The 13,462-nt window shown below is 53.0% G+C and overlaps 1 protein-coding gene across 1 annotated transcript in view; it reads right to left on the bottom strand.

Moving 5' to 3' along the window:
* The window catches only part of LOC140108730 (sodium/potassium-transporting ATPase subunit alpha-3), a 70,849-nt gene extending 59,644 nt beyond the window's left edge, over positions 1-11,205 (bottom strand). Inside the window, exon 1 of the mRNA XM_072131922.1 lies at positions 11,115-11,205. The gene's annotated coding sequence lies outside the window, so the exon portion shown is untranslated. The remainder of the gene's footprint in view (positions 1-11,114) is intronic.
* Between the last annotated feature and the right edge of the window lie 2,257 nt (positions 11,206-13,462).

Here is a 13,462-nt window from a genome sequence, read left to right on the forward strand (position 1 = left end):
CATCATCACTGGCTTTTCTTCCATGGTCTCTGGCGCTGCCTCCGTGGTCTCTGGTTCCTCCTCCATGGTTTCTGGCTCTTCCTCCATGGTCTTTGGCTCTGCGTCATCATCTCTGGTTCTTCCTTCATGGTCTATGGCTCTGCCTCCTTGGTCTCTGGCTCTGCCTCCTTGGTCTCTGGCTCTGCCTCCGTGGTGTCTGGCTCTGCCTCCTTGGTCTCTGGCTCTGCCTCCTTGGTCTCTGGCTCTGCCTCCGTGGTGTCTGGCTCTGCCTCTGTGGTGTCTGGCTCTGCCTCTGTGGTGTCTGGCTCTGCCTCCGTGGTGTCTGGCTCTGACTCCTTGGTCTCTGGCTCTGCCTCCGTGGTGTCTGGCTCTGCCTCCTTGGTCTCTGGCTCTGCCTCCTTGGTCTCTGGCTCTGCCTCCGTGGTGTCTGGCTCTGCCTCTGTGGTCTCTGGCTCTGCCTCTGTGGTGTCTGGCTCTGCCTCTGTGGTGTCTGGCTCTGCCTCCGTGGTGTCTGGCTCTGCCTCCGTGGTGTCTGGCTCTGACTCCTTGGTCTCTGGCTCTGCCTCCGTGGTGTCTGGCTCTGCCTCCTTGGTCTCTGGCTCTGCCTCCTTGGTCTCTGGCTCTGCCTCCGTGGTGTCTGGCTCTGACTCCTTGGTCTCTGGCTCTGACTCCTTGGTCTCTGGCTCTGCCTCCTTGGTCTCTGGCTCTGCCTCCTTGGTCTCTGGCTCTGCCTCCTTGGTCTCTGGCTCTGCCTCCGTGGTGTCTGGCTCTGACTCCTTGGTCTCTGGCTCTGCCTCCGTGGTGTCTGGCTCTGCCTCCTTGGTCTCTAGCTATACTTCATCACCTATGGTTCTTACTCATCATCTCTGGCTTTCCCTCCATGGTCTCTGGCTCTGCCTCCATGGTCTCAGGCTCTGTCTCCATCATCTCTTGCTCTGCCTCTATCGTCTATGGATCTGACTCCACCGTCTCCAACTCTGCCTCATCATTTCTGGCTTTTTCTCATGGTCTCTGGCGTTGCCTCCATGGTCTCTAGTTCTGCCTTATCATCTCTGGTTTGGTCTCATTGTCTCTGGTTCTCCCTCCATGGTCTCTGGTTCTGTCTGAACATCTCTGGTTCTGCCTCATCGCCTCTGGTTCTGCCTCATCATCTCTGGTTCTGCCTCATCGCCTCTGGTTCTGCCTCATCATCTCTGGTTCTGCCTCATCATCTCTGGTTCTGCCTCATCGCCTCTGGTTCTGCCTCATCATCTCTGGTTCTGCCTCATCGTCTCTGGCGTTGCCTCCATGGTCTCTAGTTCTGCCTCATTGTCTCTGGCTCTGCCTCCATAGTCTCTGGTTCTGCCTTCATAGTCTCTGGCTCTGCCTTCATAGTCCCTGGCTCTGCCTCATGGTCTCTGGCTCTGCCTCATCGTCTCTGGCTTTGCCTCCATGGTCTCTAGTTCTGCCTCATCATCTCTGGTTTTGTCTCATTGGGGGTCATTTACTAAGGGCCCGATTCGCGTTTTCCCGACGTGTTACCCGAATATTTCCGATTTGCGCCGATTGTACCTGAATTGCCCCGGGATTTTGGCGCACGCGATCGGATTGTGGCGCATCGGCGCCGGCATGCGCGCGACGGAAATCGGGGGCGTGGCCGAACGAAAACCCGACGTATTCGGAAAAACCGCCGCATTTAAGAACCGAAAATGTGTCGCTCGGGACCCGCTTACCTTCACTCAGACGGCCTCGGTGAATTCCGGCGCGTTAAAATGCTTTTCAGCGCAGCAGCGCCACCTGGTGGACGGCGGAGGAACTACCTTATTAAATCCCGGCCGGACCCGAATCCAGTGCAGAGAACCCGCCGCTGGATCGCGACTGGACCGGGTAAGTAAATGTGCCCCATTGTCTCTGGTTCTGCCTCCATGGTCTCTGGTTCTGCCTCCATAGTCTCTGGCTCTGCCTCCATAGTCTCTGGCTCTGCCTCCATAGTCTCTGGGTCTGCCTCCATGGTCTCTGGTTCTGCCTCCATGGTCTCTGGCTCTGCCTCCATGGTCTCTGGGTCTGCCTCCATGGTCTCTGGTTCTGCCTTCATAGTCTCTGGGTCTGCCTCCATGGTCTCTGGTTCTGCCTCCATGGTCTCTGGTTCTGCCTCCATGGTCTCTGGCTCTGCCTCCGTGGTCTCTGGTTCTGCCTCATCGTCTCTGGTTCTGCCTCATCGTCTCTGGCTTTGCCTCCATGGTCTCTGGTTCTGCCTTCATAGTCTCTGGGTCTGCCTCCATGGTCTCTGGTTCTGCCTCCATGGTCTCTGGCTCTGCCTCCATGGTCTCTGGGTCTGCCTCCATGGTCTCTGGTTCTGCCTTCATAGTCTCTGGGTCTGCCTCCATGGTCTCTGGTTCTGCCTCCATGGTCTCTGGTTCTGCCTCCATGGTCTCTGGCTCTGCCTCCGTGGTCTCTGGTTCTGCCTCATCGTCTCTGGTTCTGCCTCATCGTCTCTGGCTTTGCCTCCATGGTCTCTGGTTCTGCCTTCATAGTCTCTGGGTCTGCCTCCATGGTCTCTGGTTCTGCCTCCATGGTCTCTGGGTCTGCCTCCATGGTCTCTGGCTCTGCCTCCATGGTCTCTGGTTCTGCCTCATCGTCTCTGGTTCTGCCTCATCGTCTTTGGCTTTGCCTCCATGGTCTCTGGCTTTGCCTCCATGGTCTCTGGCTCTGCCTCATCATCTCTGGTTCTTCCTCATCGTCTTTGGCTTTGCCTCCATGGTCTCTGGCTCTGCCTCATTGTCTCTGGCTTTGCCTCCATGGTCTCTGGGTCTGCCTCCATGGTCTCTGGCTCTGCCTCATCATCTCTGGTTCTTCCTCATCGTCTTTGGCTTTGCCTCCATGGTCTCTGGCTCTGCCTCATTGTCTCTGGCTTTGCCTCCATGGTCTCTGGGTCTGCCTCCATGGTCTCTAGTTCTGCCTCATCATCTCTGGTTTTGTCTCCTTGTCTCTGGCTCTGCCTCCATCCTCTCTATCTCTGCCTCATAGTCTCGGGCCACACATCCTCTTATTTACGTCCCCTTCGCCTGATGACAGGTGAGAGGAGGAGGATCAATAACCACAGAGAGAACATTGATCTCTCTGAAGAGGAGCGAGCGGCAGACCGGGCACACACCAGGGAAGTACAGGGACAGGATACTCTCTCCTCACCCCCACTCCCATCATCCGTGCCCCCTGCTATAACGAGATCAATGAGGATCTGTCTCTCCTCCCGAGAGCCACAAGAGGACAAGATATGGATCCTAGTCTTAAAGGACAAATTACATCCCGGTCAGGCATTATTTCTGTCTCTTGTAACCCCTATACACATGCATGCTCAGCCGACATTATTATCAATAAAGCTTCATTACAGACACCTTACAGCTGATCATTGCAGCCTGAGAGCTTCACCAGAGGTCACAGAGGGCAAAGGGGTCCGTCTTTAACTAGAGGTCGTCTGTAAGTTGGGTGTTCTTAAGTAGGGGACTGCCTGTATATGTTTCTTATTCTGGGCAATCCCTTTTATGCTTCCTTTCAGAAGCCCCAATCCTGGAATATAAATCCATAGGCTCAGGCCTCTCTTGTAAAGGCACAGCCGGGCTATGCAACCCTTTCGATGCCTCAATCTAAATAGACAGGTATTGATGCTATAGTCAGGGACAGGCTCATTGGAGTATCAGGACACAAAATAGATGAAAATTACTGGGATCCCTAGTCAAGCCATGGTGCAACCCCAAACCTGTCTGACATCTCCATCATCCCTCAATGGGCCGCCTTATTATGAGCCTAGAGAAGGTAGCAGCCTGGATTCAGTCTTCAGGGACCTATAACGGCTGAACCATTTTGTTAGTATTGAAATGTTTGTGACTCTCTTACCAGGTCTGGAGTGACGGGCGTACAGAGGGAGATACAGAGGAGGAGGTTAGGGCTGGGATCTCAGCGGCACAGGCTGGGACGGCTCAGGGCTCAATGCCATTGGGAATAGATGCCAAAAAGGCTTTCCATAAAGTATTTAGCAGGCGACCACGAGGCACAGGAACTTTGGTAGAACCTTCCAGAATTTGATAGATTTACTATACACGGACTCCCACAAAATAATCGCTCAATGGCCGAAACTCCGCAGTTAGACATCCTTCAGGGAACCCAACAGGGCTGCCCAATATCTCCACCCGATCACCACACTGAAACTCACTGTCACGCAGAGTTACAGGGGAGATTCCCCGTCCTACAGATGACCTTACTCCTTACATATCAGCTTCTCATTATGCCGAGAGGAAATGAATGGGTCAGTACAGACATCACAACCCATCACAACCCCTGAAGACAATGGTGAACACATCTCTCTGCACCTGACATTTCCAGGAGATCTCCAGTTATGGCGCTGCTCCTACATTATCCCTTCAAGGGGGATTCCATATCGGCATGTATGACACTACCAAATGGTGACGATGTGGCAGTGCGGGGGCTGGTCTCTATGACTGTATATAGGCCCCCCCGACAACCAAATACCTGACAAACTATGTCCTGATGTGGGCAACAGTATGAAGAGCGACAGCTCCTAGGAGACCCCCTATAGCGCTACCTTACCTGGGATGAGATGGTGGGGCCTGGCCTCCGGGGATGAGGTGTGGGGTCCTCTTTTATTTGCTTGTGTTTAATTTCCCTATGACACAAACTATATCACAGCAGTGACATTTGCCTCACCGTGCCACTAAATGTTGTGGCTATAGAACGACGCAGACTTTATTGTTTGGAGCTTATGTGATTTTGCAGATTTTGTTACCTGGAAGCTATCTCCCACCCCACCCCCTCTCCTTGTCTCCCGACCCCTTACCTATACCCTTCCAGGTCTTTTGCTTTCATTGTTGACCCTAATACAGAGTCCTGTTTTATATTATAAAAACTCAATAAACAAAGTTTAAAAAAAAAAAATTCCATATGTCACAGTTCTGCTGCTACTAACAACATACATAGATGTATGATTCCACCAATTTGTACCACTGACTGCATAGAGCACAGGGTGTGAGGATATACCCGCAGAGCTATGCTATGCTGCCATTTTAGCAGGCTACATACACTGGGCTCTGTGCACACTGCCTCGTAGCTGTATATGGCAGGATATATGTCTGCACAAAGCACCTGAGCCCCAGGCTCAGGAAAAGCTGTGTCTCCGTCTCCTTGGATACTCCTTGTATTATTCATGACGGATTATATGGATTTCTTTATGCAGTACAATAGAATAATATCCAGCAGGAGAGGAGCATAAGAAAGGAAGATTATGTGGTGGGAGCGCACAATATGGAGCTGATACATATCTTGTTGGTGTTAATCACTTGCAGGTCATCTTACTTCATCACCCCGTATTTCCAGTTTTGGGGAGCACCTTCTGTCTCTAGTGTCTCTATGAAGTTCTTGTACTGTACAACACCACTGAAAGGAATGGTCAATCATAAGAGCTCCTAGAGAGAGGCCTAGAGAGAGGCCTAGAGAGCTCCTAGAGAGAGGGCCCTAGAGAGAGGCCTAGAGAGAGCCCTAGAGAGAGGCCTAGAGAGAGAGCCCTAGAGAGAGGCCTAGAGAGCTCCTAGAGAGAGGCCTAGAGAGAGCCCTAGAGAGAGGCCTAGAGAGAGGTCTAGAGAGCTCCTAGAGAGAGAGCCCTAGAGAGAGCCCTAGAGAGAGGCTTAGAGAGAGCCCTAGAGAGAGGCCTAGAGAGCTCCTAGAGAGAGGGCCCTAGAGAGAGGCCTAGAGAGCTCCTAGAGAGAGGGCCCTAGAGAGAGGCCTAGAGAGAGCCCTAGAGAGAGGCCTAGAGAGAGAGCCCTAGAGAGAGGCCTAGAGAGCTCCTAGAGAGAGCCCTAGAGAGAGGCCTAGAGAGAGAGCCCTAGAGAGAGGCCTAGAGAGCTCCTAGAGAGAGAGGCCTAGAGAGAGGCCTAGAGAGAGAGCCCTAGAGAGAGCCCTAGAGAGAGGCCTAGAGAGAGAGCCCTAGAGAGAGGCCTAGAGAGAGCCCTAGAGAGAGGCCTAGAGAGCTCCTAGAGAGAGGGCCCTAGAGAGAGGCCTAGAGAGCTCCTAGAGAGAGGCCTAGAGAGAGCCCTAGAGAGAGGCCTAGAGAGAGAGCCCTAGAGAGAGACCTAGAGAGCTCCTAGAGAGAGGCCTAGAGAGAGCCCTAGAGAGAGGCCTAGAGAGAGGTCTAGAGAGCTCCTAGAGAGAGAGCCCTAGAGAGAGCCCTAGAGAGAGGCTTAGAGAGAGCCCTAGAGAGAGGCCTAGAGAGCTCCTAGAGAGAGGGCCCTAGAGAGAGGCCTAGAGAGCTCCTAGAGAGAGGGCCCTAGAGAGAGGCCTAGAGAGAGCCCTAGAGAGAGGCCTAGAGAGAGAGCCCTAGAGAGAGGCCTAGAGAGCTCCTAGAGAGAGCCCTAGAGAGAGGCCTAGAGAGAGAGCCCTAGAGAGAGGCCTAGAGAGCTCCTAGAGAGAGAGCCCTAGAGAGAGGCCTAGAGAGAGAGCCCTAGAGAGAGGCCTAGAGAGAGAGCCCTGGTGAGAGGCCTAGAGAGAGAGCCCTAGAGAGAGGCCTAGAGAGCTCCTAGGGAGAGAGCCCTAGAAAGATTCTAGAGGAAGAGGCCTAGAGAGAGGCCTAAAAAACTACTAGAGAGAGGCCTAGAAAGCTCCTAGAGAGAGAGCCCTAGAGAGAGGCCTAGAGAGCTCCTAGGGAGAGAGCCCTAGAAAGATTCTAGAGGAAGAGGCCTAGAGAGAGGCCTAGAAAGCTCCTAGAGAGAGGCCAAGAAAGCTCCTAGGGAGAGAAGCCTAGACAGATTCTAGAGGAAGAAGCCTAGAGAGAGGTCTAGAAAGCTACTAGAGAGAGAGGCATAGAAAGCTCCTAGAGAGAGGCCTAGAAAGATTCTAGAAAAAGGCCTAGAAAGCTCCTAGAGAGAGGCCTAGAGAGCCATGAGAGAGAGGCCTAGAAAGCTTCTAGGGAGAGAGGCCTAGAAAGATTCTAGAGGAAGAGGCCTAGAGAGCTCCTATAGAGAGGGGCCTAGAAAGCTCCTAGAGAGGGGCCTAGAGAGCCATGAGAGAGAGGCCTAGAAAGCTCCTAGAGAGAGAGTCCTAGAGAGAGGCCTAGAAAGCTACTAGAGAGAGGAGCCTAGAGAGCTCCTATAGAGAGGGGCCTAGAGAGCTCCTGTAGAGAGGGGCCTAGAGAGCCATGAGAGAGAGGCCTAGAAAGCTCCTAGAGAGAGAGGCCTAGAGAGAGGCCTAGAAAGCTACTAGAGAGAGGAGCCTAGAGAGCTCCTATAGAGAGGGGCCTAGAGGGCTCCTGTAGAGAGGGGCCTAGAGAGCTCCTGTAGAGAGGGGCCTAGAGAGCTCCTATATAGAGAGGGGCCTAGAAAGCTCCTATAGAGAGGGGCCTAGAGAGCTCCTATAGAGAGGGGCCTAGAGAGATCCTGTAGAGAGGGGCCTAGAGAGCTCCTGTAGAGAGAGGCCTAGAGAGCACCTATAGAGAGAGAGGCCTAGAGAGCTCCTATAGAGAGAGGCCTAGAGAGCTCCTATAGAGAGGGGCCTAGAGAGCTCCTATAGAGAGGGGCCTAGAGAGCTCCTATAGAGATGGGGCCTAGAGATCTCCTAGAGAGAGGGCCCTAGAGAGCTCCTATATAGAGAGAGGCCTAGAGAGCTCCTATATAGAGAGAGGCCTAGAGAGAGGCCTAGAAAGCTCCTAGAGAGAGAGTCCTAGAGAGTAGAGAGAGGCCTAGAAAGCTCCTAGAGAGAGAGTCCTAGAGAGAGGCCTAGAAAGCTCCTAGAGAGGGGGCCTAGAGAGCTCCTATAGAGAGGGGCCTAGAGAACTCCTATAGAGAGAGGGGCCTAGAGAGCTCCTATAGAGAGAGGGGCCTAGAGAGCTCCTATAGAGAGGGGCCTAGAGAGCTCCTATATATATAGAGGCCTAGAGAGCTCCTATTGAGAGGGGCCTAGAGAGCTCCTATAGAGAGGGGCCTAGAGAGCTCCTATAGAGAGGGGCCTAGAGAGCTCCTATAGAGATGGGGCCTAGAGATCTCCTAGAGAGAGGGCCCTAGAGAGCTCCTATATAGAGAGAGAGGCCTAGAGAGCTCCTATAGAGAGAGAGGCCTAGAGAGAGGCCTAGAAAGCTCATAGAGAGAGAGAGTCCTAGAGAGTAGAGAGAGGCCTAGAAAGCTCCTAGAGAGAGAGTCCTAGAGAGAGGCCTAGAAAGCTACTAGAGAGAGGGGCCTAGAGAGCTCATATAGAGAGGGGCCTAGAGAGCTCCTGTAGAGAGGGGCCTAGAGAGCTCCTATAGAGAGAGGGGCCTAGAGAGCTCCTATAGAGAGTGGGGCCTCGAGAGCTCCTATAGAGAGAGGGGCCTAGAGAGCTCCTATATAGAGAGGGGCCTAGAGAGCTCCTATAGAGAGGGGCCTAGAGAGCTCCTACAGAGAGAGGGGCCTAGTGAGCTCCTATAGAGAGAGGGGCCTAGAGAGCTCCTATAGAGAGAGGGGCCTAGAGAGCTCCTATAGAGAGAGGCCTAGAGAGCTCCTATATATAGAGAGGCCTAAAGAGCTCCTATAGAGAGGGGCCTAGAGAGCTCCTATAGAGAAGGGGCCTAGAGAGCTCCTATAGAGAGGGGCCTAGAGAGCTCCTATAGAGAGGGTCCTAGAGATCTCCTATAGAGAGGGCCCTAGAGAGCTCCTATATAGAGAGAGGCCTAGAGAGCTCCTATATAGAGAGAGGCCTAGAGAGCTCCTAGAGAGAGAGTCCTAGAGAGAGGCCTAGAAAGCTCCTAGAGAGAGAGTCCTAGAGAGCTCCTAGAGAGAGAGAGGCCTAGAGAGAGGCCTAGAAAGCTCCTATAGAGAGGGGCCTAGAGAGCTCCTATAGAGAGGGGCCTAGAGAGCTCCTGTAGAGAGGGGCCTAGAGAGCTCAAATATAGATAGGGGCCTAGAGAGCTCCTAGAGAGGGGGCCTAGAGAGCTCCTATAGAGAGGGGCCTAGAGAACTCTTATAGAGAGAGGGGCCTAGAGAGCTCCTATAGAGCGAGTGGCCTAGAGAGCTCCTATAGAGAGAGGGGCCTAGAAAGCTCCTATATAGAGAGGGGCCTAGAGATCTCCTAGAGAGAGGGGCCTAGAGAGCTCCTATATAGAGAGAGGCCTAGAGAACTCCTTTAGAGAGAGGGGCCTAGAGAGCTCCTATAGAGAGAGGGGCCTAGAGAGCTCCTATAGAGAGAGGGGCCTAGAGAGCTCCTATACAGAGAGGGGCTTAGAGAGCTCCTATAGAGAGGGGCCTAGAGAACTCCTTTAGAGAGAGGGGCCTAGAGAGCTCCTATAGAGAGAGGGGCCTAGAGAGCTCCTATAGAGAGAGGGGCCTAGAGAGCTCCTATATAGAGAGGGGCTTAGAGAGCTCCTATAGAGAGGGGCCTAGAGAGCTCCTATAGAGAGAGAGGCCTAGAGAGCTCCTATAGAGAGAGGGGCCTAGAGAGTTCCTATAGAGAGGGGCCTAGAAAGTTCCTATAGATAGGGGCCTAGGGAGCTCCTATAGAGAGAGGGGCCTAGAGAGCTCCCATAGAGAGGGGCCTAGAGAGCTCCTATATAGAGAGAGGCCTAGAGAGCTCCTGAAGAGAGAGGGGCCTAGTGAGCTCCTATAGAGAGAGGCCTAGAGAGCTCCTATATATAGAGAGGCCTAGAGAGCTTCTATATAGAGAGAGGCCTAGAGAGCTCCTATATAGAGAGAGGACTAGAGAGCTCCTATATAGAGAGGGGCCTAGAGAGCTCCTATAGAGAGAGAGGCCTAGAGAGCTCCTGTAGAGAGGGGCCTAGAGAGCTCCTGTAGAGAGAGGCCTAGAGAGCTCCTGTAGAGAGAGAGGCCTAGAGAGCTCCTGTAGAGAGAGAGGCCTAGAGAGCTCCTATAGAGAGAGGCCTAGAGAGCTCCTATAGAGAGAGAGGCCTAGAGAGCTCCAATAGAGAGGGGCCTAGAGAGCTCCTGTAGAGAGGGGCCTAGAGAGCTCCTGTAGAGAGGGGCCTAGAGAGCTCCAGTAGAGAGGGGCCTAGAGAGCTCCTGTAGAGAGGGGCCTAGAGAGCTCCTGTAGAGAGAGGCCTAGAGAGCTCCTGTAGAGAGAGAGGCCTAGAGAGCTCCTATATAGAGAGAGGCCTATAGAGCTCCTATATAGAGAGAGGCCTAGAGAGCTCCTATAGAGAGAGAGGCCTAGAGAGCTCCTGTAGAGAGGGGCCTAGAGAGCTCCTGTAGAGAGGGGCCTAGAGAACTCCTATAGAGAGAGGGGCCTAGAGAGCTCCTATAGAGAGAGGGGCCTAGAGAGCTCCTATAGAGAGAGAGGCCTAGAGAGCTCCTATAGAGAGAGAGGCCTAGAGAGCTCCTATAGAGAGGGGCCTAGAGAGCTCCTATAGAGAGGGGCCTAGAGAGCTCCTGTAGAGAGGGGCCTAGAGAGCTCCTATATAGAGAGAGGCCTAGAGAGCTCCTATAGAGAGGGGCCTAGAGAGCTCCTATATAGAGAGGGGCCTAGAGAGCTCCTATATAGAGAGAGGCCTAGAGAGCTCCTATAGAGAGGGGCCTAGAGAGCTCCTATATAGAGAGGGGCCTAGAGAGCTCCTATATAGAGAGGGGCCTAGAGAGCTCCTATAGAGAGGGGCCTAGAGAGCTCCTATATAGAGAGGGGCCTAGAGAGCTCCTATAGAGAGGGGCCTAGAGAGCTCCTATAGAGAGGGGCCTAGTGAGCTCCTATAGAGAGGGGCCTAGAGAGCTCCTATAGAGAGGGGCCTAGAGAGCTCCTATATAGAGAGTGGCCTAGAGAGCTCCTATAGAGAGGGGCCTAGAGAGCTCCTATAGAGAGGGGCCTAGAGAGCTCCTATAGAGAGGGGCCTAGAGAGCTCCTGTAGAGAGGGGTCTCAGGTGAGGACTCCCCCTGGCTGCTGTACACATCACACAGTATCACCCTCTATGACCTCATATATCATCTCCTCCACCTTCTATAAACCAATGCTGTATTATCGGGGGCCCCACTAGATTCAGGGGCCCGGCCTGCTAGGCCTCATCCCTGTTCCTATTGTGCGGTGAGGACTTGTGCAGGACAACATCTTATCATTAAACATGGCGCTGTCAGAAGGGTCTCATTCAGTGACTTTCACTCACCTCCCTGAGGGCGCTGTCATGGCGGCCATCGGTGTCCCTCAGGTCTATGGGACATGAAGAAAGGAGGACGCTGTGAGGTAAAGAGGAAGCCGTGCCTGTGTCACCCGTGGCAGCCAATCACAGCTCAGCTTCCATTTGTCACATCACTCCGGGAATATGAAAGCTGGGCTATGATTGGTTGCTATGGGCAGATGGAATCTTCCCAGACAGAACAATTCTCCTCATGATAGGGTTACCAATCAGGACTGGGCTTTCATTTGCTCTACTGCTCTGGAAATATGAAAGCTGTGCTCTGATTGGTTCTCTAATGAAGGACCCTATAAGAGGCTACAAATATACTTAAAGGGATCGTCCACTGTCAGCAAATAATTGTACAAATATTCTTCTTGTATTGAAAAGTTTTACAATTTCCCAATATACTTTCTGTAATAATTCCTCACCGTTTTCTAGATCTCTGCTTCTCATTTTCCAGAAAGTTTCTGGAGGAGATTTATTAATCTGACAGAATTATGTCATAGTTTTCACTAAAAAACTGTCTGCACCACATTTATCAAGGGTTTCAGACAGTTTTCTTCGTAATCAACTAATAGGAAGAGCAGAGTCCAACTAGAAAGTCTTATGCTAGGACAGATTTATCATCCAGACACTCGCATCAATCTGCTGCAGAACAAGACTTTTCATAAATGTGCCCCTCTGTGTTTACTTCCAGTGGATAGAAAATCATGTGATGTCACACAGGTGCACGGCTTGTTATATCCCTGGTCATGTGATGTCACACAGGTGCACGGCTGGAGGATGGGGGCTGCAGGGTGGGGGCTGGAGGATGGGGGCTGGAGGGTGGGGGCTGGAGGATGGGGGCTGGAGGATGGGGGCTGGAGGATGGGGGCTGGAGGGTGGGGGCTGGAGGATGGGGGCGGAGGATGGGGGCTGGAGGATGGGGCTGCAGGGTGGGGGCTGGAGGATGGGGGCTGGAGGGTGGGGGCTGGAGGATGGGGGCTGGAGGATTGGGGCTGGAGGATGGGGGCTGGAGGGTGGGTGCTGGAGGATGGGGGCTGGAGTGTATTGGGATGTTTAGGTTTTTTTTAATATTTCTTTTACAAAAATACTCAATAAGAATTAATGATCACTAAGGCCGGTGCCCATGGCAGCGATGGTGTCACTCACCTACCTGGAGGCACCTACTGTGCTTGGCTATGACTGCTCATCTGCTGATCCTCAGGAATATTATCAGTGAGTCAGAGCCATTAGCATCACAGTCAGGACCAGACGTGGAGATAGTGCCTCAGGTATAGTAATAGGTGCACACACATAACGACGCATGGATCCGACAGCAGCTCAGGATATGTGATCCACGAACGAGGGCGACACATGTCTACGATACAGGTTCAAAATGCCGAAGGAAATCTCTCCACCCACACACAGAGACAACCCAAGATAGACATGACAGCCGGGAGCAGGCGTGGGGGAGGGGAGCAGGGAATCCCTCTCATCACACCATTAAGCTGATTACATGCAGCCGCTGGACCAAGCTCCACCAATGTGTCCTCTGTAGGTGTCACCGCCAGTGCTGAACGGACAGCGCCCTCTAACAACAAGACCCATGGAGGGTCCCCATCCTGCATAATGGGAAGGGACAGAGTAAGAGGAATCCCATCCCCCTGCTCCTATTTTTATTAACAGCGCAGTGTGTAACCTTGAAATGTCCTGTAGATGTATGGAAAGACTCAGAGGAGATGGGAGGAGGCGAAGGAGGCTTCAGGCACAGGCAGAATTAATGAGGAGACACTCAAATCACAGCTGCAGGAAGGAGATGAGAGGAGGAGGCAACAGAGGAGCGGGACCTGAGATCACAGGGGAGGGAGCAGGACTGAGGAGAGGGACCTGAGATCATAGAGGAGGGAGCAGGACTGAGGAGAGGGACCTGAGATCATAGAGGAGAAAGCAGGACTGAGGAGAGGGACCTGAGATCATACAGGAGGGAGCAGGACTGAGGAGAGGGACCTGAGATCATAAAGGAGGGAGCAGAACTGAGGAGCGGGACCTGAGATCATAGTGGAGGGAGCAGGAATGAGGAGAGGGACCTGAGATCACAGGGGAGGGAGCAGGACTGAGGAGAGGGACCTGAGATCATAAAGGAGGGAGCAGGACTGAGGAGAGGGACCTGAGATCATAAAGGAGGGAGCAGGACTGAGGAGAGGGACCTGAGATCATAAAGGAGGGAGCAGGACTGAGGAGAGGGACCTGAGATCATAGTGGAGGGAGCAGGACTGAGGAGAGGGACCTGAGATCACACAGGAGGGAGCAGGACTGAGGAGAGGGACCTGAGATCATAGAGGAGGGAGCAGGAC

This window comes from Engystomops pustulosus, unplaced genomic scaffold, assembly GCF_040894005.1.
Source record: "Engystomops pustulosus unplaced genomic scaffold, aEngPut4.maternal MAT_SCAFFOLD_175, whole genome shotgun sequence".
Classification (NCBI taxonomy): Eukaryota; Metazoa; Chordata; class Amphibia; order Anura; family Leptodactylidae; genus Engystomops; species Engystomops pustulosus.